The sequence below is a fragment of the Gymnoscopelus microlampas genome, assembly GCF_963454915.1.
Source record: "Gymnoscopelus microlampas genome assembly, chromosome: 7".
In the NCBI taxonomy this organism is placed as follows: Eukaryota; Metazoa; Chordata; class Actinopteri; order Myctophiformes; family Myctophidae; genus Gymnoscopelus; species Gymnoscopelus microlampas.
In genome coordinates this window covers 55,276,421-55,299,655 of record NC_139944.1, presented here as the reverse complement: position 1 = coordinate 55,299,655, position 23,235 = coordinate 55,276,421, and the positions used below count along the sequence as shown (strand labels likewise).

Genomic DNA, 23,235 nt, shown 5'->3' with positions numbered 1-23,235 from the left:
GAAAACACACACACACACACACACACACACAAACACACACACACACACACACACACACGTTTGAGTAGAAGCACTGATTTACTGTCTGTCTGTCTGTTCCAAACCAGACTCTACTGTAATTAGAAGCGACAGGCTTGTGCTGGGAATGTACAGTTTGGGAGTAACGCAGCGCAGTGTGTGTGGGCGCATGGTGTGTGTGTGTGTGTGTGTGTGTGTGTGTGTGTGTGTGTGTGTGTGTGTGTGTGTGGGCGCATGGTGGGATGGCATACAGTTAGTCACCCACCAGCACATCAAACAGGGAATTAAGTCACCACAGAATCCTGGAAATACCGATTTTCTTTTCGATGGTCATAGGTGGCCATACAGTACTAGAGTAGGTGACACACACTGGAGACACACACACACACACACACACACACACACACACTGGACACACACACACACACGCACACACACACACACACACACACACACACACACACACACACACACACACACACACACACACACACACACACACACACACACACACACACACACACACACACACACATTACCTGTTTTAGAAGAAAGGGTTCACAAATAGAAGTAAGGGTTCTGCTAACACTGCCAGCTACATGTCTCGTCTCCCTGATGAGGAGGATGGATGGAAATCTGCAGGGAGAGAGAGAGAGAGGGAGAGGGAGGGAAAGATGCTTGTTTAGTAACAATACAATGTAGGCATTTATCAGACGCTCTTAATGCAGAGCTACTTACAGTAAGCAAGGTAAACACAAGGTAATATAGAGACAGTAATCTATAGGATCATAGGTAAACCAAGAACCTATCATCAGTCTAAACAGTAGAATGCTGAATGTGGTGAGTAGTTGTGATGAGCAGCAGTAATATTAATTATACAACAGGTAGTTCCGACAAAGCAATCTGATTGGTTGAAATAGCTATCTAGCCGTGCTTCAAACCAGCATGATAGCACGGGCCGAATCACATTAATAAATCACTCCGCACTGCAGTCCGCACCTGATTAGACCATATATGGCACAGCTGTGCTGTGACGTCACGCTGTCCCACGGTAGGAAAACAAACAGACAGTAGCCTGACCCACCGCCGCCACCGGAGAACAAACAGCTATGCAAAATGGACTATGTATGCGAAAATAGCCGATCTACAAGTTCGCGACGCGTTGTCAGCTTGTAGATCAGCTATCTGCAGGGACTATTTAATGTCTCAGTCAAATGAACTCTTCTATTTACAGAGAAACTGATAATAGCATTTTTATTATAAATTGCCCCACAATATGAATACATTTGGATGTGTTTTGTTGGTAACTGTTGTATAATCGCAATATTACACTCGAGGGTGTGCTTTACCTACATTAGTGGCACTTCAGTGATGCTTGCGGAACTCGGCTCCGCCTCGTTCCTGACCGCATCACTGGCGTACCAATAATGACGGTAAAGCACACCCTCTCGTGTAATACAGTATTGCTTAAGTGGAAGTGTGTTGCTGTTTGTGTTATGTATGTTACACTTTATTGTGTAGAACAATTTAAAACACAATCCTCCGATTTCGATTATGAGACAAAACTGCAAAGGTCAGCTGCTGCTGCTTGTTGTTAAATGAAGTTTGTTGGCCTGTGGTATTAGTCTGGCCATGCCAGGGGCTACATCTGACCCATTCTACTGTCTTCACTTACAGGAGTAGTTTATTAGGCTACAACGTGTCAACGTTGTAGCCTAATAAGCTACTCCTGTAAGTGAAGACAGTGTGAGGGATTTTATCTTCATTGTATTCATGTTGCACTGGTTGCCTGCTCCTACAGTACGTACCTGTCCCAGTAAGTGTTCTCTACAAACCCATCCTACTGTACCTCGTCTCTATCGGGGTGGAAACCTCATGTCTAAAACTGATACTTTTCAGGATTCAAATGCAAAAAGCATCAAAAGTAGCAGATCTACAAGCGATCTGCTACTTTTGATGCTTCTGTGTGACGCTGTATGATTCAAGTAGGAGTGTTCATTTAAGAAAGAACACAACAAGTTAGAATATGGAGATAAGAGGTTTCTACTTAGGACAGGGACATCCACAGAGCAGAGCCTGGGGGTCGACTCCAGCTGTAAAGGCCTGTAACTTGGTCAAGGGCAATGTGCAGGAACACTGCATGTACCTATAGGGACTCCCTCTTACTTCTGGTGTTTCGCCCAGGTGGCCGTGGTTATATGCCTAAACCCTAACCTTTAACCTCACAGAAACTATGCCTAACCCTAACCTTAACCCTAACCTTTAACCTCACAGAAACTATGCCTAACCCTAACCTTAACCCTAACCTTTAACCTCACAAACACTATGCCTAACCCTAACCTTAACCCCAGAAAAACTATGCCTGAACCTAACCTTAACCATAAACCTATAATCCTAACCCTAACCTCACAAACACTATGCCTGAACCTAACCCTAACCTTAACCCTAAACTTAACCTCACAGAAAGTATGCCTAAACCTAACCTTAACCCTAAACCTAACCTCACAAACACTATGCCTAAACCTAACCTTAAACCCTGAAAAACTATGCTTAAACCTAACCTTAACCATAAACCTATAACCCTAACCTTAACCCTAACCTCACAAACACTATGCCTAAACCACCGGGAAAAGAGAGTCTGAGAGAGTTTGATGTACCCAACAACACAGTTGCAGGTGTGTTCATTAAGGATGCTATAGGTGTCTTAGCAGTTGCAGGTGTGTTCATTATGAATGCTATAGGTGTCACAGCAGGTGCAGGTGTGTTCATTGTGGAAATGGAGAACCAGGCGTGCATCACACAGATACAAATACTTTCCATAGTGGAACCATGAGATGCAACAGACCATGGACGGACCAGCGTCACGTGTGTGCGTGTGTGTGTGTGTGTGTGTGTGTGTGTGTGTGTGTGTGTGTGTGTGTGTGTGCGTGCGTGCGTGCGTGCGTGCGTGCGTGCGTGCGTGCGTGCGTGCGTGCGTGCGTGTGTGTGTGTGAATATGATCTGTGTATGTTTCTGTGTATTTAATGACAGAGAAGTCAAGTCGTGAGAGCTGACATAAACACACTTGATTGGCTGTCAGCTTCATAACGTGTCAACGTCTTCATAAGCCAATTAGAGAAAAAAAAAACATTAGCGACAGACAGACGAGTCATAGCAACTATACGCCCTACTGTGTGTGTGTGTGTTCGTTCCTGCATGCTAGCACTTCGAGTAACTTATTATGTCACAGATTCAACATTCAAATGGAACAGCATTCACACACTGCTATACTGTATGTTTTATTATGTTGTGGAGCAAATGGAGAGCGGCTAATATAATTACAACCTGCCGTATCCCTGGAGGGGGAAGCAGTGTTTCGCAATAGCATGAAGCAAAACGGGCGAATCAGCGTTTTTTTTTCTCTGCGCAGCCCTTAGTCACTGGTCTCTGGACGCCCCCTTCACACACACACACACACACACACACACACACACACACACACACACACACACACACACACACACACACACACACACACACACACACACACACACACACACACACACACACACACACACACACACACACACACACACACACACACCCACACACCCACACACCCTGGACGCCCCCTTCACACACAGCAGAGGTCAACCAACACTTTCCGCTGACTTCACCAACTTGTTGCCTTTCAGCCAGTGTTGATTTTGACAGCAAATTTTGCTTCAGTTTTAGTCATTAGTCTTTTGAATAAAATTCCATTTAGTTTTAGTCATATTTTAGTCATCTGAAATGTTTTACTGTTAGTCTAGTTTTAGTTGACTAAACATCATAAGATTTTAGTCAACTAAATCTACAGTTGATTTAGTCGACTATAATGCATTTTGGCGGTGCCTTGATGGCGTCGTAATGGCTGATTTTACACTTGGATGCATGCTGAAAATAGCCGATCTACAAGCTCACAGCGCGTCGCAGCGCGGCACGTTGTGAGCTTGTAGATCTGCTATTTTCAGAGCGCAACACCCCGAGCACAACCAAACATAAAATGACCTGTCTTTCAGTTCTACTGGATCTCTTCTCCACTAGACCCTCACTGACATTTTAGTCTAGTTTTTATTTGTTGATGAAATTGTCTTAGTTTTAGTCATCGTAGCTTAGTTTTTATTTAGTTTTTGTTTCGTTTCAGTCAGTGTAAAAAGGTAGTCGACCGATATTTTTCGTCATAGTTTTAGTCGACGAAATCAGCACTGCTTTCAGCTCAATAATAAGTGAACAGTCCTCTGAGGATCTGAGTCCCACACAGACAGACAGACACACTGCTAAAGTGCTAATAAATGTCACAGCGTGGTTGTGCTTGTTGTTGCATCAGACCAGATGTCAACACAGGTTTAATAATAGCTCCACCAAAACATGTCTATCTAGGATAATCCTGCCAACCGCCGCCCCCCCCCCCCCAGGGTCGCTGAGCTGCCCAGGGTCTTAGTGCCAATAACACAGTACGTCCCCTACTGGAATGCACAGCCCCCGGCCGATGATGGGGGCCCGGTCAGTGCCGGTCTCGATTTTTGGAGAGACGTAGGCCCAGTGGTTCTCAACCTTTGCACGCTGCGACCCCCCCAAAATAATCACATTTGAACTGGGGACCCCCCAAGATAATCCTATTTAAACTGGGGACCCCCCAAAATAATCATATTTAAACTGGGGACCCCCCAAAATAATCATATTTAAACTGGGGACCCCCCACCCTGACAAGCACTTTTGAATTGTAGGCATTACGTTTCAGTTTGACTCAGGTTCCACAGATAAATATTGTGAAAATAGCCGATCTACAAGCTCAAGCTGAGCTGATATATCAGCTAGAAGAACAGGGGTCTTCTAAAGTTTTCAGGCCAAGGACCCCTTAACTGAGAGAGAGATGAAGCAGAGATCCCCCTACTATAGATTCATGTTAAATATGTGCTTTCAGACATTTAACCACTTAAACGCTCAATACGCTTCGCCGATATACATGCTCACAAGATCTGCGCTTGTAGATCTGCTATTTTCGGCTAATGTTCCCCCCAGAATAGGGTTCAAGTGGTAAAAAAAAAATCACACCCTGTGTGAAGTGAGTGGTGCCTTTGATGAGCCCCGTATTGATTGATGTTGTCATACATACATACATACATACATACGGACACACGGACAAAGCCACGTATAGGAGTGGTTGCCTTCGGCACCACTCAAAAAAATAAAGTCCCTATCACACAAAGAGTTGGCGGCCCCCCCATTGCAGTATCTCTGACGACCCCCTAGGGGTCCCGGATCCCCTGTTGAAGACCCCTGGGCTGAGCAGGGCTCCATTTGGAAGGCAGAACTGATGAGAAACAAATACAAGGAGGTCAGTGGTTCTCGCGGACCACCAGTGGTCCTTGAGGGGGTTCCAGGTGGTCCCCAGCTAAATGATGGAGAGTTGGTAACCAAATGGACCCTTACAGATCTTTAACTCTTGAGAGTGTAAAATGAAACCAAATGGACCCTTATAGATCTTTAACTCTTGAGTGTAAAATTAAACTAAATGGACCCTTATATATCTTCAACTCTTGAGAGCGTAAAATGAAACCAAATGGACCCGTAAGGATCCATTTGGTTTCATTTTACGCTCTCAAGAGTTAAATTATTGTTAAACATCTGTATTACTTAATTTTTTGCCTGACATCTCTCTCTCTATGGACAAAATCGTCATCCAACGACAAAAACATATTATGTCCTGTGTCTGAGAGTCTAAATCTCATCAAACGGTGATAACTCTGTGGCTCAAATGCCCCAAAAATAATGGACCTTGATATGAAAAGGGTTGAAACCCAGTGACCTAGGCCAGTGGTTCTCAACCTTTTCAGGCCGTGACCCCCCAAAATAATCATTTTAAACTGGGGACCCCACACCCTGACAAGCACTTGGAATTGAAGGAGTTGAGGCATTTCATTTAGTTTGACTCGGTTCCACAGATAAATATTGTGAAAATATCAGATCTACAAGCTCACAACGCCTCACGTTGCGAGGTGTTATGAGCTTGTAGATCGTCTGTTTTCAAAATGTTTGCGTCTTATATTATTTGACAATTTGTCCAATGTTTTTTTTTTTGAGGTACCAGTATTAAAAAGGTCTTAACGTCCTTAAACTGTCACTTCACTGTCATCTGGGGAACCCCCCAAAATCATGTGGGGACCCCCCTGGGGGTCACGACCCACAGGTTGAGAACCACTGCCCTAGGTTATCAGCCAACATACCGTAATACCGAAACGGACAACAAGAACACAAGCTGGAGGAGGAAGTGAGATGAAAACACTCAATACTTCCACTCCTACAGCAGCTTTCACAACTCTACGGCGACGTCGGGCATGAAGCAACTTCCTCCGCCCACAGCCCAGGGAAATAACATATGGCTGTCCCCCAGGGGCCCGCTCTGGAGGCCCCCTGCATCACTGCTGTCCCCCAGGGCCCCGCTCTGGAGGGCCCCCTGCATCACTAAGATGAAAACACACTATTCAAGGTTTCAAAGAAAAAAAGATTTAGTTTTATATTCATGTTATATTATCATTCAAATCTTAAGAGTTTTGCCAATTATTTGGGGCCCCGCTTGCAATACCCTCGCGGCCCACATCACATGTTAGGAGTCACTGCACGAACACATCCAGTGTGTGTGCGTACACACCAGGTGTGTGTGTGTGTGTGTGTGTGTGTGTGTGTGTGTGTGTGTGTGTGTGTGTGTGTGTGTGTGTGTGTGTGTGTGTGTGTGTGTGTGTGTGTGTGTCAAACAACAACAACAACACAGCCATGCTTCAGCAGCTCAGCTCAACATCCTCATGTTGACATTCTGACAGCTGTGGAACTCAAAGGCAGCAAAGCATTTATATCAGTGCTTCTCAAACTTCTTCATGTCAAGGACCCCCCAATCAATTTGGCCGCGGACTTCCCCCCCCCCTCCCCCCATCTGAATATGTTTTGCTCCAGGGACCCCCAGAAGAAAAGATTTGCGTTAAAACAGATTACAATTATTCATAATTTTTCCCAAAAAAATGTAATGCTTGTATATCTGCTATTTTTGGATAGCCAACGTATAAACAGATAAAGTGGTGATTGTATTAACACATTTATCTGGGGGGACCCCCTGGAACCCCTCCAAGGACCCCTGGGGGTCCCCGGGCCCCACTATGAGAACCAATGCGGCCCCAACAGACTGAAGTCCAACGTGTTTAATACTCAAAACATAACCATGTAAAACATAACACTGCATGTCCTTCATCAACCTGTCTTGTTTGACAGAACATCTGTGTCTCCCCTTGTACAAGAAGATGCACTACAGTAACTATTATATTATAAATACCATTATACTTATAACTACATCTATTCACAGAGTCTGTCCTCACAACTCACTAACAGTGGTAGAACTGGGCATCAGTGGTGGAAAAATTACTACTTGATAGTAAAAGTATCAATACTGCAAGTGCAAGCCCAGTAATCAAAATGTACTTGAGTAAAAGTACACAAGTATCAAAAATGTACTTAAAGTACCAAAAGTAAAAGTACTCATTATGCAGAATGTCCCGTTTCACAAGTTATTAATAATCTAAATCTACAAAGTACTGACAACTGTAACTAGTAACTAAAATGTTCAAATAATTGTAGTGGAGTAAAAGAATAATATTTGCCCTCTGAGATGTATAGTGGAGTAAAAGTAAAAGTATTGGAAATTGGAGATACTCAAGTTAAGTACAAATACCTCAAAAATTCTATACGTAAGCACAGTGCTTGAGTACATAGTTACTTTCCACCACTGCTGAGCATGAGACTAATAGCAACACATCAGACAGCAAACAGACAACATGAATAATGTGACAGCATAATATCATCTTACCTAATAATGATCCCAACCACAACATACTGTATCCAAAAAGATCTGTGTTTACTCCACTGTGTTCAGAACGACAGAGAGAAGGAGAGAGAGAGACTATACACACACACACACACACACACACAGACACACGCTCACAGAGCAGTGTGTTGTCATGAGGAGCTCTCGGTCCAACTAGTGGCGTGCACACACAGCCTGATCACAGGCCGTGAAGCCACGCCCACCTCCATAAGAGGGAGGAGCTACAGTAACAGTATAGTTACTGACTGTCTCTTAGTCACTGTTCCTCTGGCCACCGTGCAGTGTTGCCAAGTCTGCTTATTAATAAGCGACTTTGGGGCTTGTTTTTTTTCTGTAAAGTTGCAGTTTTTTGGGGGGCTTGTTTCTAAAGTGTAGTTGATTATTATGGGCTTGGGTGTCTAATGTTGTTTAAACCAGTGGTTCTCAAACATTTTCATGCCAAGGACCTCCAAATGAATCATGTGTTTGTTCATGGACCCCTTAAATATGTTGTGCCCAGGGACCCCCCTATACAAGATTTGTTTTGTTGAAATTATATTTAGAATATATATTTATTTAGAATATATATATTTTTTAAATCAAGATTTTTTTTTTAAATAGCAAATCTACAAGCTCATCGTACATCTGCTCACAACGCGTCGTGTGAGCTTGTAGATCGGCTATTTTCAAACAGCCGGTGATAATAGGTTTTTCAAGTGATCACGTGACCTAATCGCTTCTTCTGGGCTTACGTTTTCATGTGTTAATTTGCTTATTTTTTATTGCAAAATCTGGCAACACGGCCACCAAAGTCAGTTTCCTCTTCCTTCCTCTAGTCCCTCCTCCTCCTCTCTCTCTTTCTCTCCCTCGTCATCCTCCTCTTCCCCTAAATTAGCCTGGATGCCGTGGAGTGGGGGCAGAACAAGGGGGGCCCTGTGTCCAGTTAAACTAAGCCCACCACGCTCATCACGAAGCATGTGGAACACTCCCCAGCCTGGAAGCACCAGCGTGCTTCTTCCCATACAGCCACGGATCACACACTACACTACATGCACACACACACTACACACACACACACACACACACACACACACACACACTACATGCACACTACATGCACACACACACACACACACAGACACACACACACTACATGCACACACTCACACACACACACACACGCACGCACACACACACACACACACACACACACAAACACTAGAAAGGGACACACTATATGCACATACACACACAGACTAGAAAGGCTACTCTGTAGCGTAGTGTATAGTGCTTATCTAAGCCATCTGAGCAGCTATCCACTGGATGAATGAATGTTGAAAAAATGAATTCCACTCCTTCAGGGACCAGTACATTCTGTCTCTCTGTGTGTCTCTCTCTCTGTCTGTGTGTCTCTCTCTGTCTGTCTGTCTGTCTGTCTGTCTGTCTGTCTGTCTGTCTGTCTGTCTGTCTGTCTGTCTGTCTGTCTGTCTGTCTGTGTCTGTGTGTGTGTGTGTGTGTGTGTGTGTGTCTCTCTCTCTCTTTCTCTCGCTCATCACATATCCCACCTTTATTTAGGGATGACCCTTTTTGCACTGCAAAAGGAACTCGACACTTTTTCTTTGATTTTCTTTATTAAATCAGTGCTATTGAACACCCTTTTCGTCTGTGTGTGTTTTTACAAATATTGAACCCATGAAAAGTATTAAAAAGCTCTTCTGACTAAACCTCCTACATGGAACTCCATTGGATCCTCAAACTGTCGGTCAAACCACCTATTGTTTGTTTCTTTGTTTTGTTTTGTCTGACTTTGTCATTCTAGTCAATGACGGACAAAACAACTAGAAAGGCTCTACTGTATGTAGTGTAGTGTAGCCTACAGTATATAGCCTACAGTATATAGTGTACACTATGATCCATAATGTAGGTCAGGAGCTGATCTCCTGTTTCCGTAGCGTGAGTGAGTAGACACCCCTGGACATGATGCTGGCATGTCATAGGAATGTGGGTTAACCCTTTAAGACCTGGGACGCGTCTGTGTCGCATTTTTAGACTTTACAGATTTTAGACTTTGGCTATTCAAAAATAGCAGATATACAAGCTCATAGCGCGGCACCGAGTGCCGCGCTATGAGCTTGTAGATCTGCTATTTTTGAAAAATCGTTATTTTTTTTTGCATATCTTGAGATTTGAGTTAGAAAAGCGAATATTTGTAACTCAAATCTTTGCTTCTGGGGGATTCAACAGTTTTTTGAAAAAACTTATGTCGCCATAATATCAGTGGTTCTTTTTTCCATGTCAAGGACCCCCAAAATGACGTGTATTTGGCCACAGACCCCCATCTAAAAACATATGTTCCAGGGACCCCCAAAAGCAAAGATTCAAGTAAAACATTTTCGCTTTAAAACAATATATATTAAAAGATTTGCACACATTTTCACGATTTTTCAAAAATAGCAGATCTACAAGCTCGTAGCGCGGCACTCGGTGCCGCGCTACGAGCTTGTACATCTGCTATTTTTGAATAGCCAAAGTGTAAAATAATGCTTTTTAGCTCAAATCAAAAAGTGACCCAGATGCTTCTTCAGGGCTTAAAGGGTTAAACTTAACCATAATAGAACATACTTTGCAGTTTGACATTCATAACCCAAGTGATGTTTTTGGGGGGGAGAAATGTCATGCCTGCATTATAGTCCTTATGGAATATAAATCTAGTGCATAGCAGCAGAAAATAGCCTAACTGGGGCATCATAATGTGAGGCTGGTTAAGGACACTCTGTCACCTTTCAACCTTTCGCTCAATTTATCTATGCACTTCTTTCTACACGCATTACAGAACACACACACACACGCTGAAGCTCACAACGTGTCGCAATGCAGCCGCGTTTTTTAGCTTGTAGATCTGCTATTCTCGCAAAATGTTTTGCCCTAGAATAGGCTATATCAGGGGTCTTCAACGTTTTCAGGCCAAGGACCCCCTAGCTGAGAGAGAGATGATGCAAGGACCCCCTACTCTATATTGTATAAAATTGAGTTTTTTTTTACTTAGTCTGCTCTTTTTTCCCTCTACACCTATAGCCTCTTTGCCAAAAATAGCAGATCTACAAGCTCTCAACGCCTCGCGCTGCGAGGCGTTTAGAGCTTGTAGATCTGCTATTTTTGGCTAATGTTCCCCTCAGAAAAGGAATTCTAGGGTTCAAGTGGTTAAGGTAAAAAAAAACGAAATCCTATCACACAACGATTTGGCGGACCCCCTATAGTAGCTCTGAGGACCCCGTAGGGGTCCCCGACCCCCTGTTGAAGACCCCTGGGCTATACGCTATGGTTCATGTTAATGATTAACAAGCTACTTGACGTAGACAACAATAAATGTAAACAAAATAAAATAAAAACATTATAGTATATCGTTGCTGTCAGGAGACGATGCAATGTCTGAAACACAGTTTCAGACATTGGGTTTTTTATAGCATACCACATGCTTGATTTTTCACCCAAGTCATTCAACGAAACAACAGAAGAGAGATCTGATCTTATCACCTATTATACAACATGTGTTTCCTAGACATGGAAAAGGCTTTGTCATCGGTGTGTGTGTGAGTCACCCGAGTTACTCAGTTCATCAAATGTGACCAAAACACCAACTTCTTCAAAACTGAAGCCAAACTTTCCAAGACAGACATACAAACAATGTGTCACAACAACACACTGGCACTGGCATGGCAGGCCCACAGGGACATGTGGCATCAAGGTGCTGTCCTTTTGCTATTATAGCATTTATTATGACAATGACGGAAATCATTAGAGCCCGAACCCAATGGCAGATAGTTGAATCCGATGACAATCCTGATTTTGGAGGGTCTCAGACCACCGATTAAGTGCAAAATCTTGAAATCAATGGAAAAAAAGAGACAAAAAGTTTTCAGGCGTGAAAATCCAGTCTTATATTGCGCTGATCAGAGGATGGTCTCCGAGTTATGGCCATTTGAAATGTTAGACACTGCTGTAGCTCCCTATAATTATGTGACTACTAGTGATGAGCGGGTTGACCCGTAACCCGCAGGTCAGAATTTCAGACGCAATTATGCGGGCTGCGGGTGAGCGGGTCAGCCGCTCTCACGCAAAAAATAAATACAAAATCACATGCTCTTGTTTTGTCTTTATTCCTAATAAGGATAAGAATAATAACAATAAAACAGTTTGAATACACTTGGGGATTATTTTCTAACCATGATTTTACAGAATTATAGGTACGACCCGCGTGGCTCAACTCGACCAGCGGGTCGCGGGGCGGGTTGAGCCATAGATTTATATATGGGTTCGCGGGGCAGGTTGAGGCGGGTTGGGTTCCGGGGCGGGGCGGGGCAGGGCGGGTCATGAAAAAACCCGACCCGCGCATCACTAGTGACTACTATCATGGCAGATCCCTGAACAGCATTTGTGCCAAGTTTGGTGCGGATTGGAGAAACGGTGCGGCTGTGACACCCAGCAGGGCCCCTGATGTGGCTCCTGGGGGCCACACGTTGGCCCCTGGTTGGTGTGACTATCGTCATGAAAGACAGCTGAACAGCGTTTGTTCCAAGTTTGGTGTGGATCTGACAAACTTTGCAAGTCTGCATGTTACGTTTGTGATGTCCACCGTTGACATTTAATCATCAACTTAAATGTTGTTTTGAAGAAGCAATTCTGACTGGCTGGCTGCACTCTCCGGACAGTGAGCCAATCAACACCATTCATCATACATACACACCTGTCTGCTCTTAAAGCAAGGGTCTTCAACGTTTTCAGGCCAAGGACCCCTTGGCTGAGAGCGAGATAAAGCAGGGACCCCCCATTATATATTGTATAAAATGTATTTTTTCTTCATAGATTTCAGAGCACTATCTATCATGTTGGATTCATGTTAATGTGTACTTCCAGACATTTAACCATGCACTTAAACAATACTTAGTAAACCTGACCTTTCACTCTGTACTTAGTCTGCTCTTTTCCCCCCTATACCAAACCACGTTGCCGAAAATAGCAGATCTACAAGCGCACAACGCCTCGCAGCACGAGGCGTTGTGCGCTTGTAGATCTGCTATTTTTGGCTAAAGTTCTCCTCAGAATAGGGATGCTTGGGGGAAGTGGTTAATGTAAAAATCACACAAAGATTTGGCGGACCCCCTGTAGTAACTCCGAGGACCCCCTAGGGGTCCCGGACCCCCTGTTGAAGACCTCTGTCTTAGAGGGTTATTGTAGCGCCTGAAGTACCTCTGAAGTTCATTCATAGCTGTGTTCTATCATACCTGTAGCACGTTTTAAACCATGTGGTTTTCATCATTACATAATGCCAGACATTTAGACAACGTAATATTAATAATATGAAGCTTAAATGCTTTTTTAAAGGAACCTGGTCTAGTAGATGATGCTTAATGCATAATCTATAATCATATACACTTCCTCCTATTCTTCTGTCAGCCAAAGGTCATGGGGTCATCATAATGATGGTGTGGGAATCAATCATGTGGTTTGTGATGATGTTGTTATCCAGCCCAGCGTTCTCCTTTTCTCTTTCCCTTCTCATTTCACCGCTAATAAAACACAGAGTCACTTCTCTGTGGTCTGGACTGATGCAGAACATAAGCAGACTGATCTCATGTACTGTATGGGGGAGTTACTGTCATCAAGGACGCAGAGAGCATTTTATTGCGTTTTTTCCCCCTTGTATTTCGGGTTTTTCTTACTTTATTTCGGTTAATTCTGTACAAATAAATGTACTCCATGAAGTGTACAGTAGATGTGTGGCAAAAAGGAAACGTCTCTCCATCACGCACCTCTCCACTCAGAAATGGATCACAAGAACCGTTGTCCTAAAACACCCTCGCCCCGGGTCTAATCCGGCGACCTCGGAGGTTTTTTCTTTTTCTTTTTTCTTCGTCCCAGAAGTGGGGGGGTTTATCACCCCCCTCAATGGAACTGGATATGTCTAAACTAAGTGCAGGAATGTAATTTGAACCTTGATGCGAGTGGATATATTTTTTTAAATATGTAATTTTAAAAGAAAAAAAAAACTCTCTCTCACACTTGTGCCAGTAATCACCCTCCCCTGTGCCATGAATGTTGGCACCCGTGCCTAAGGTTGCCCACCCCTACTTGATCATACTACAGCGTCACACTAAAGTAAAGTGGTGGAAAGAGTAATCAAATTCTTTACTTAAGTAAAAGTACCAATACTGCAATACAGAAATACTCTGTTACAAGTAAAAGTCCAGAATAAAAAATGTACTTGAGTAAAAGTACAAAAGTATTGGCATCAAAATGTACTTAAAGTACCAAAAGTAAAAGTACTAAAAGCTTTTGAAAATAGCAGATCTACAAGCTCACAACGCGTCGCAATGCGACGCGTTGTGAGCTTGTAGATCTGCTATTTTCAAATAGCCTACATGTATGTATAAAATAGGGTTAAAGTGGTTAATGTATGTTTCATAATATAATAATTTATATCTGAAAAGTAACTAAAGTTTGCAAATAATTGTAGTGGAGTAAAAGTACAATATTTGCCTCTGAGATGTAGTGGAGTAGAAGTAAAAGTATTGGAAATTGGAAATACTCAAGTAAAGTACAAATACCTCAAAATTGTACTTAAGTACAGTACTTAAGTAAACGTACTTAGTTACTTTCCACCACTGCTAAAGTATCAAAAGTAGCAGATGCGAAGCGACACGTTTCGAGCTTGTAGATCTGCTACTTTTGCGGTTTTTGAATTTGAATCCTGAAAAGTAACAGTTTTTGGACATAATGAGGTTTGCACCCGTCAGCAACCCTCTGAGCAGAGTGTACAGCATACAAACAAGTGGAGAGATAATTCAATCAATAAATGTGCCATCATGGTGACTGCATTTATCGAGCGGACACACGGACGGTGCAAAGCATCCGCCCGTTGACAAATCAATTAGGATCGTCATCGTCCCCCCCCAGGGGTCTCACTGTCACTAAAACAGAAATGCATACCCACACACACACACACATTATACTATGTATATACTGTATAGGAATGTCTTCTTAACGCAAAGGGACAAACTAGAGCATCCTCCTCAGTATGTGGGCTGTAATTGATCACTTCTGGCGAGAGGTGTTTTGCTGTGTATGTCCTTCTTTAGTTTTAACTGTTATTAAATAAAAAATTGTTGTTATTATTATTATTTATTTATTCAGCCTATAATGACACGCCCAAAATATGGACCACCCAGGGGGTGAATGTGGTTTAATCCAATTATATCAAATGTCTCGAACCCTCGTTCTTTGTAAAAATAAAAATAAAAGCCTCCATGCAGCATGTTCTCTGTTGCTCTGTGTTCCTCTGGCCTCCATCCTGTCTCTCTCTATGTCTGTATCATCCTGTCTCTCTCTATGTCTGTATCATCCTGTCTCTCTCTATGTCTGTATCATCCTGTCTCTCTCTATGTCTGTATCATCCTGTCTCTCTCTATGTCTGTATCATCCTGTCTCTCTCTATGTCTGTATCATCCTGTCTCTCTATGTCCATCCACACACATTCTGTATCAGAACACTGCTGGTCCACTCCTTACTAAACAAAGTGGATCATATCACTGCAGTTCTTACATCCTTACACTGGCTCCCTGTGTGTCAAATAATTGATTTCAAAATACTACTGTTGGTCTATAAAGCTCTGAATGGTTTAGGGGCCAACATTTATTTCTGATCTTGTACTGATATCATGAACCATCCAGTGATCTCTCAGGTCATCTGGGATAAAGATCTGCTTTCTGTTCCTAAAACCACAAATAAACGTTTGGCATTTAGATTTGATCTGGAACAAACTCCCAGAAAACTGCAGTGTCTGCTGCCACTCTTATTTATTTTAAAACACAACCAAAGATCTCTCTGTTTTGCTGCTGCTTTTGATTGAGTTCTTTTTTTTTAATTTTCTCTTCTGGACTGTAACTGTATCTGTTATTTTTACTTATTTAGGGCCCGTTTACACGACAACGGTCTCTACAGAAAAATGTCAGATGTGCGTCCGTTTACACGGGAACGGTGTTTGCGGGGCTTGAATCCGCAAACTATAAGTGAAACCACCTTCCAGGGTGAAAATCTTTGACAATGCTCCGCGTCCCGTCTCCATGTAGACGGAGGAAGCGGCAAAACGGGTGTCGTTGCCAGATGTTGTGAGAAAAGAAAGCAGCCAGTTCTATGAAAACAAGCCCCAAAGAGGCGACTAGGCTACATTAGCACTTTAAACCTGTACATTGGCCATTTGACAATAGCCGATGTACAAGCTCAAAGTGAGCTTGTAGATCTGCTATTTTCAAAAAGATCTTGAAAAGAATGGTGAAAAAAAAAAAAAAAAAAATATATATATATATATATATATCCCAAAGGACCCCAATGGAAACAAGACCACAACTTTTTTGGTGTTAACCTTTTAGACAAAAGTTTTTGACTGTACTCGTGCTGTTTTTACATTTCTGTCTAATAAAAACTTCAATCAATGAATCATTCCTAAATGCTTGATGTTCTGTGTGTAAAGCACATTGAATCTCCTTGTTGTTGAACTGTTGCTGTACAGATAAAACTATCCATGCCTATCAAAGTGCCACCGGCCTCTCTCTCTCAATGTCCACACACACATTCAGTATCAAAGTGCCACCGGCCTCTCTCTCTCAATGTCCACACACACATTCAGTATCAAAGTGCCACCGGCCTCTCTCTCTCAATGTCCACACACACATTCAGTATCAAAGTGCCACCGGGGCCACTTGTGCCTTAGTTGTCACCACAACAGAGGACAACACTGGCCTCTAGCATGGTGGTGGTGTAGCCGTCTCAGTCCTCTAAGGCTGACAAGTCTCCCTCTGTGTGTCTGTATAAAATATACATAACAGATCTCTGATCCACTCCTCATAGAGCCAGCCACTGTGTTTATCTATCAGTGGTGGATAGAAGTACTCTGATTAGGGTTTAACCCTAAACCCAGTGTCAATTCCATCCACTAAATCTACCCTTTTTTCACTGATAAAGAATTAAGTAAAAACTAAGCTATGATGACAGAATCATAACACGTCACAGATGCGTTGTGATTAGCTAGATCGGCTATTTTTCGCACACAGCTAAGTATATATATCAGGCTTTACGACGCCATCAAGGTCCGCCAAAATACAATTTTAGCCGACTAAAATCGTGTAATATTTAGTCGACTAAAATCGTGTAATATTTAGTCGACTAAAATCGTGTAATATTTAGTCGACTAAAATCGTGTAATATTTAGTCAACTAAAACTAGACAAGTAACAGGGGGTCCCCGACAAAACTAGTGAATATAGCGTTGCAATCATTTCAACCATATTTTATACTTTGCCTATTCAAAAATAGCAGATATAAAAGCTCCTTGTAGACTTTGTTTAATCTTGAAAATTTGGGTTAGGGTTTAACATTTTGAACACAAATCTTCTCTTCTGGCACAAAACCTTTGCAGATGGGGGGGGGGTCCGCAGCCAAATACAAATCAATTTGGGGGGTCCTTAAACATGAAGAGGTTAGAGAACGACTGCACTACTTGAGTAAATGTACTTAGTTACTTTCCAGCAGTGGCTAAACAAGTCCTTCTTGTTTGTATACAGAGGCTTCAGCAACAGTGGAGCCAGCAGTGTATTTACTGGGTTATTTTGGTCCGGGGGGCGGGACCTCTACCGGGGCCCCGAGCTTATTGGTCGGGAAGGCCGCGTTCCTGTCAGCGTCTGGCCAATCACACGGCTCCTGTGTAGGAGGCGAGATCACTGACCAAGACAGCCTTGTACTCTTTTTGACAATGGACTATGGAGACACACAGACACACACACACACACACACACACACACACACACACACACGTGCACACGCACGTGCACACGCAAACGCACTCGCACGCATGCCACACACAACACAAGCCCCCCTTTCTTTTTTCTCTGGCACAAATGTTGCCTTGCCCATCTTCGTCTTCTCACAGTTACCATGGTTGCAGCAAAAAAAAGAGTTGCAAACAAACAAGAACGTAAATAGATGTCATTCTGTTTCCAGAAGTGGAAGAAATACTCGATTTTTTTTAACTTAAAGCTGCACTATGTAACTTTCCTCTTCTACCCCGGATTTGAACCCAGTTTTCTGCGCAGGGGCCGAACTTTTTACCATTGAGCCAATAGAGCCCGGCCTGCTTGCTCAGGGGGATAAATTGAATCTTGACCATCAGGTCCAATCCTGTGTCTAAGTGAGACATGCCCTTTGACACGATCTAAATGTCTCAATAGAAGAACACGGAGACAAAATACAACCACCCCAATTATAGAAGTTATGTAACATAAAGAAATACTCTACCATACAGATTGGACAAAATTACATTTTATTCATAAAAAAAAAGAAGTTGCATAGTGCTGTAAGTACAGCACCCAATTCAATGTACTTAGTTACTTCCCAATACTGTGTGTGTGTGTGTGTGTGTGTGTGTGTGTGTGTGTGTGTGTGTGTGTGTGTGTGTGTGTGTGTGTGTGTGTGTGTGTGTGTGTGTGTGTGTCTGCCCTTCACTTTGATCCTCACTTTGGACGTCTGAGTTCTGTCTGAATAACTTACTTAACCCATTAAGACCTGAGGCTCATTCTACAAATGTCTTCTAAATCCTAACATGGGACCACAATGGAAGTCCCCAGAACTTTTTTTGTGTTATCCTTTTAGCCTGACTGTACCTAGTGCCTTTTCGACTAATAATTCAATTCAATTCAATCTTTATTTCAGGCCCAAGGGAGATCCATGTCACCATACAAACACAATACAATAAAAATAACAGAAAACAGAAATACAATGAAAAGACTTCCAAAATGTTTGGAACATTCAGACAATGTGTGCCAATGGTTCCACAGTCTAGAGGAGAACCTGGTTAGTTATGACAACAATGAGGTCATTTACTGATTCAGATGCCCTACACATAAATCTATACATAAGCTTGCGTAGCACAGCCAAGCCCCCAGAACCCAGTGCTTGCATTGAAGCGAAATGGACATGCTGGCCATTCGTAGGTACTGCAGCTTAAAACGGATGGGGCCACTGCAAATGTACGAGCAAAAACGGTTTCGACCAATGGGCTTGACTCACGAGCTTGCGCACAAGCTTGCGCACAGGGACGCGCACCTCTGTGACGTAAAACGCGTCACTTCTGTGACGCAGAACGGATCACAGTGGCCCCAAATAGGCTACGCCCATCACACTTTACAACCCGGAAGAAGGGGTGAATTCGCTTCATGCGCTGTGTGAGCAACTCGATGCAAGTGGACGGGAGGCGATATCCGGTGCCCTCTCTATTATTTTTAACTCTATGAGCACAGCAGAGCAGGTGGGTACCCCAACACTAACAAACATCTGGCTATTAACCCTTTAAGACCTGAAGCCGATTCTATAGTGTCTCCTAAATCCCAACAGTATTCTGAAAAACTTATGTTTCTATATCAGTGGTGCTCAAACTTTTTCATGTCAAGGACCCCCAAAATGACATGTATTTGGCCGCGGACCCCATCAAAATATTTTGTTCCAGGGACCCCCCAGAAACAAAGATTTGAGTTAAAAATGTTCGCTTTAAAAATATATATATTTCAAAGATTTGCACACATTTTCACGATTTTTCAAAAATAGCAGATCTACAAGCTCATAGCGCGGCACTCTTATCTTTTTACATTCTTTTTTTTTTTTGACCCAAAGACCAAGGAGATATGATTTTTCGAAGATATAGACTCCCATCCACTTCCTTGTTAACTTAAAACTAAAAAATTCTGTATCTCGGCTCCTGAGTACTTTTGTTTTTCAATGAAAAATCTTGGCAGTGTTCAAATGTGGCCAGAAATAATTCAGGCAGTGAATGAGTTAATGGGTTAAAGGGGGTCTCAAGTGATATTTTTCTCAAAATAAGGGTTCAATAGAAAGTGTCATTATAAAATGTTCTATACTGTATTATGATTGCATTATGAGCATTAATGAGTTCTTATAATCATGTTATAATCAGATTATAATGCATTATAAGTATGTTTATAATGCATTATAGACATGGTATACTATGCAGAACAAGTGTTACCGTATATTCTCCATATTGCCATTATTGCTATAAGTGTGTTTGTTCAGTAACAGAGGTCTTCCTGTCTCTCCAGCTCTCTAGTAAACATTAAATACATTTTACAAGTAAGGATGGGATTCCAATTTCATCCAATCAGGAGGGAGAACCCATTTAAAGCAATATATTGTGCACAGCCTGCCTTTACAGTAAAGCTATACTTAGCTGTTAAACTAGCTGTGATGAGGCTCGTTGTAATATCTGGGCCAGTCGTCTGTCATGACTCATGGAGCGTCTCAACACCAAATGCTTCAGCAATAAATATTGTCTCTGTCAGGGTGGAAAGCTCATATGTGGTGGAAAAAGTACTCAAATTCTTTACTAAAGTAAAAGTACCAAAACTGCAATATAACAATACTCTGTTACAAGTAAAATATAACAATACTCAAAAAAAAACTTAAAAACTTAAAAAAAACGACTTTAAAAAAAACATAAAAGTGTTTTTTTAAGTGCGCGCGTATTTATAGGGCTATGCACATGTGTCATGTGTTTCTAGCCAATCACAGTCCTGAATAGAGTCATGGTGGCCAATCACGGTGCAGGGTTAGGGGGGTACACTGGTGGCCAATCACAGCGCAGGGTTGGGGGGGTGCAATTTGGATCGATGTCCAAACCTCACATATAGGGGCGGTTGCACCGCCCAAAAATATGGAGATAAGAGGTTTCTGCCCGACAAAAACGATATGACAGTGGCATACAATATAGGTTACAGTATATATAAATATATACACACAGTATATTTACCTCCAGCAGCCGTTGTCAAGGCGAGCGGAAATAGAAACACATTAGGGTGCGTTCTACTGTACAGTAACATTGCATCATGTCTATAGATATCTGAGCTGCACGGCTGGTCGTGTTAAAAGCCTGTTTTATATACTTAGTCACACCGCGGTGGTCCGTGTCCCGTGGCCTAATATACCAGCCGATCTACAAGCTCACACAATGCGTCGCAGCATGCATCATGCGCTTTATTTGACCTTGTAGATATTCTGCTATTTTTGGCACGGGACGCCGGCAGCATTTAGTGAACTTGTAGGTGGGACTGAGTGTGTGAGAGAGAGAGAGAGACACTCACACACACACACAGAGATATGCTGTATGGCTCTAACCAGCCATACAACATTTCTTTTTGCATGGGTAAGAGTTGGAATGGCAGGCATTTGGGAGATGAGCTGGGAGATAGACACTAACTAAAATTCTCTCTCTCTCTCTCTCTCTCTCTCTCTCTCTCTCTCTCTCTCTCTCTCTCTCTCTCTCTCTCTCTCTCTCTCTCTCTCTCTCTCTCTCTCTCTCTCTCTCTCTCTCTCTCTCTCTCTCTCTCTCTCTCTCTCTCTCTTTTTTACCTTAACCACTTGCACCCTAACATCCCTTTTCTGATGAGAACTTTAGCCAAAAATAGCAGATCTACAAGCCCACGTTGTGAGCTTGTAGATCTGCTATTTTTGGCAAAGAGGTATAGATGTAGAGGGGGAAAAAGAGCAGACCAAGTAAACAAAAAGAGTTTAATCTGAAAAACTATTTTATACAAGGGGGTCCCTACTTCATCTCTCTCTCAGCTAGGGGGTCCTTGGCCTGAAAAGCTGTATTAACTGTATTAACACATTTTGCTGAGCACCCCCTGGACCCAGTCAGAGAGCCACTGACTGCAGTACATCACAATCTGTTGGACTCTTTGCAACATAAATTCCAGCTCTTATCTGTTTGGCCTTCCACTCTGCCAGAGGGGACAAGTAGGGAGCTAACTCACTGACAGGAATGACAGACATGGCAACCCTTCTCCTCCTCTCTCTCTCTGAGAGAGAGACATGTAAACATGAGGTCAGTCGTTCAAACAGGGAGATCGTCAATGTAAGAAAGTGTGTGTGTGTGTGTGTGTGTGTGTGTGTGTGTGTGTGTGTGTGTGTGTGTGTGTGTGTGTGTGTGTGTGTGTGTGTGTGTGTGTGTGTGTTCTTGCTGTAATTCTTATGTCAATATTATATGTATTTGGTCGCCGACCCCCATCTCAAAATGGTTTGTTCCAGGGACCCCCAGAAGCGTTCCCGGATTTAAAGGGTTAACCCCTTTAGACCTGCTGCCACCTATACGTTGTTATACCTTTGAATCCGGGAGCCACCTCTGTGTCTCATTAGTTGTTGCCATACATATAGCAACATCATGTTGTATCATTTTTTTTAGTAAGAATTTGAACATTTTCAGAAATCTTAGGTTAGGTTTTAGAAGGCTTTTTTAGAATCGGCCTCAGGTCTAAATGGGTTAAACAACACAATACAGACATACAGACATACAGACTGTCATGCCTACAAGCAAATATTTTTGTCACAAACACAACCTCGTAAAAAAAAAAAGAAGAAAAACTAGAAAAAGTGCACAGGTCTCCGCCAGGTCAGGTAGGTTAGTGTGGGCCAGCAATGTTCGGAATTTGCCAATCAGGATGGAATATGAAAAATCAGGCGGATCGGATGGATCCGTCTTGATCACATGACTATAGAGATCATGAGCACCGATTTGCGTGATGTTTGGATAAAATCTGAAGGAGTAATATTAACCCATTAAGACCTGGAACTGTGTAATTTTTAGATTTGAGCTAAAAAGCATTATGTTACACTTTGGGCTATTCAAAAATAGCAGATCTACAAGCTCATAGCGCGGCACTCGGTGCCGCGCTATGAGCTTGTAGATCTGCTATTTTTGAAAAATCGTGAAAATGTGTGCAAAGCTTTGAATATATATATTTTTAAAGCGAACATTTTTAACTCAAATCTTTGCTTCTGGGGGGTCCCTGGAACAAGATATTTTGATGGGGGTCTGCGGCCAAATACATATCATTTTGGGGGTTCTTGACATGAAAAAGATTGAGCACCACTGATATAGAAACATACGTTTTTCAGAAAACTGTTGAGATTTAGGAGACATGTAGAATCGCCTCAGGTCTCAATGGGCTAAAAAAAAAGTTTTATATAAGTCGACCTCCCGGTGGCGCTATAAAAAGGCACATGACTAACTCACCAACTCAAAACATACTCTCTCGCCATGCCTTACGGCCTGGCGGAGACAGAAAAGACGAAAGAACAATATCATTGCAGTGTAAACATGCCCTAAAAACGCTGCTAAGATAATCACTCTACTGAGACAGGGTGAGATGGACCCTTACGGATCTGTGACTCTGAGAGTGTACAAATGGAACCAAAATGGACCCTCTGTCCTCACAGGTTCATTTGGTT

The 23,235-nt window shown here is 42.6% G+C and overlaps 1 protein-coding gene across 2 annotated transcripts in view; it reads right to left on the bottom strand.

Moving 5' to 3' along the window:
• tfeb (transcription factor EB) overlaps nt 1-23,235 on the bottom strand; it is a 90,818-nt gene that overhangs the window by 47,615 nt on the left and 19,968 nt on the right. Inside the window, exons 1-2 of one of the 2 annotated variants that reach the window (XM_084061992.1) lie at nt 7,895-8,036; nt 558-654 (exon numbers count right to left, since the gene is read on the bottom strand). The gene's annotated coding sequence lies outside the window, so the exon portion shown is untranslated. Of the gene's footprint in view, nt 1-557; nt 655-7,894; nt 8,037-23,235 lie in introns of those variants that run through there. The other variant, XM_084061991.1, reaches the window with a different exon arrangement.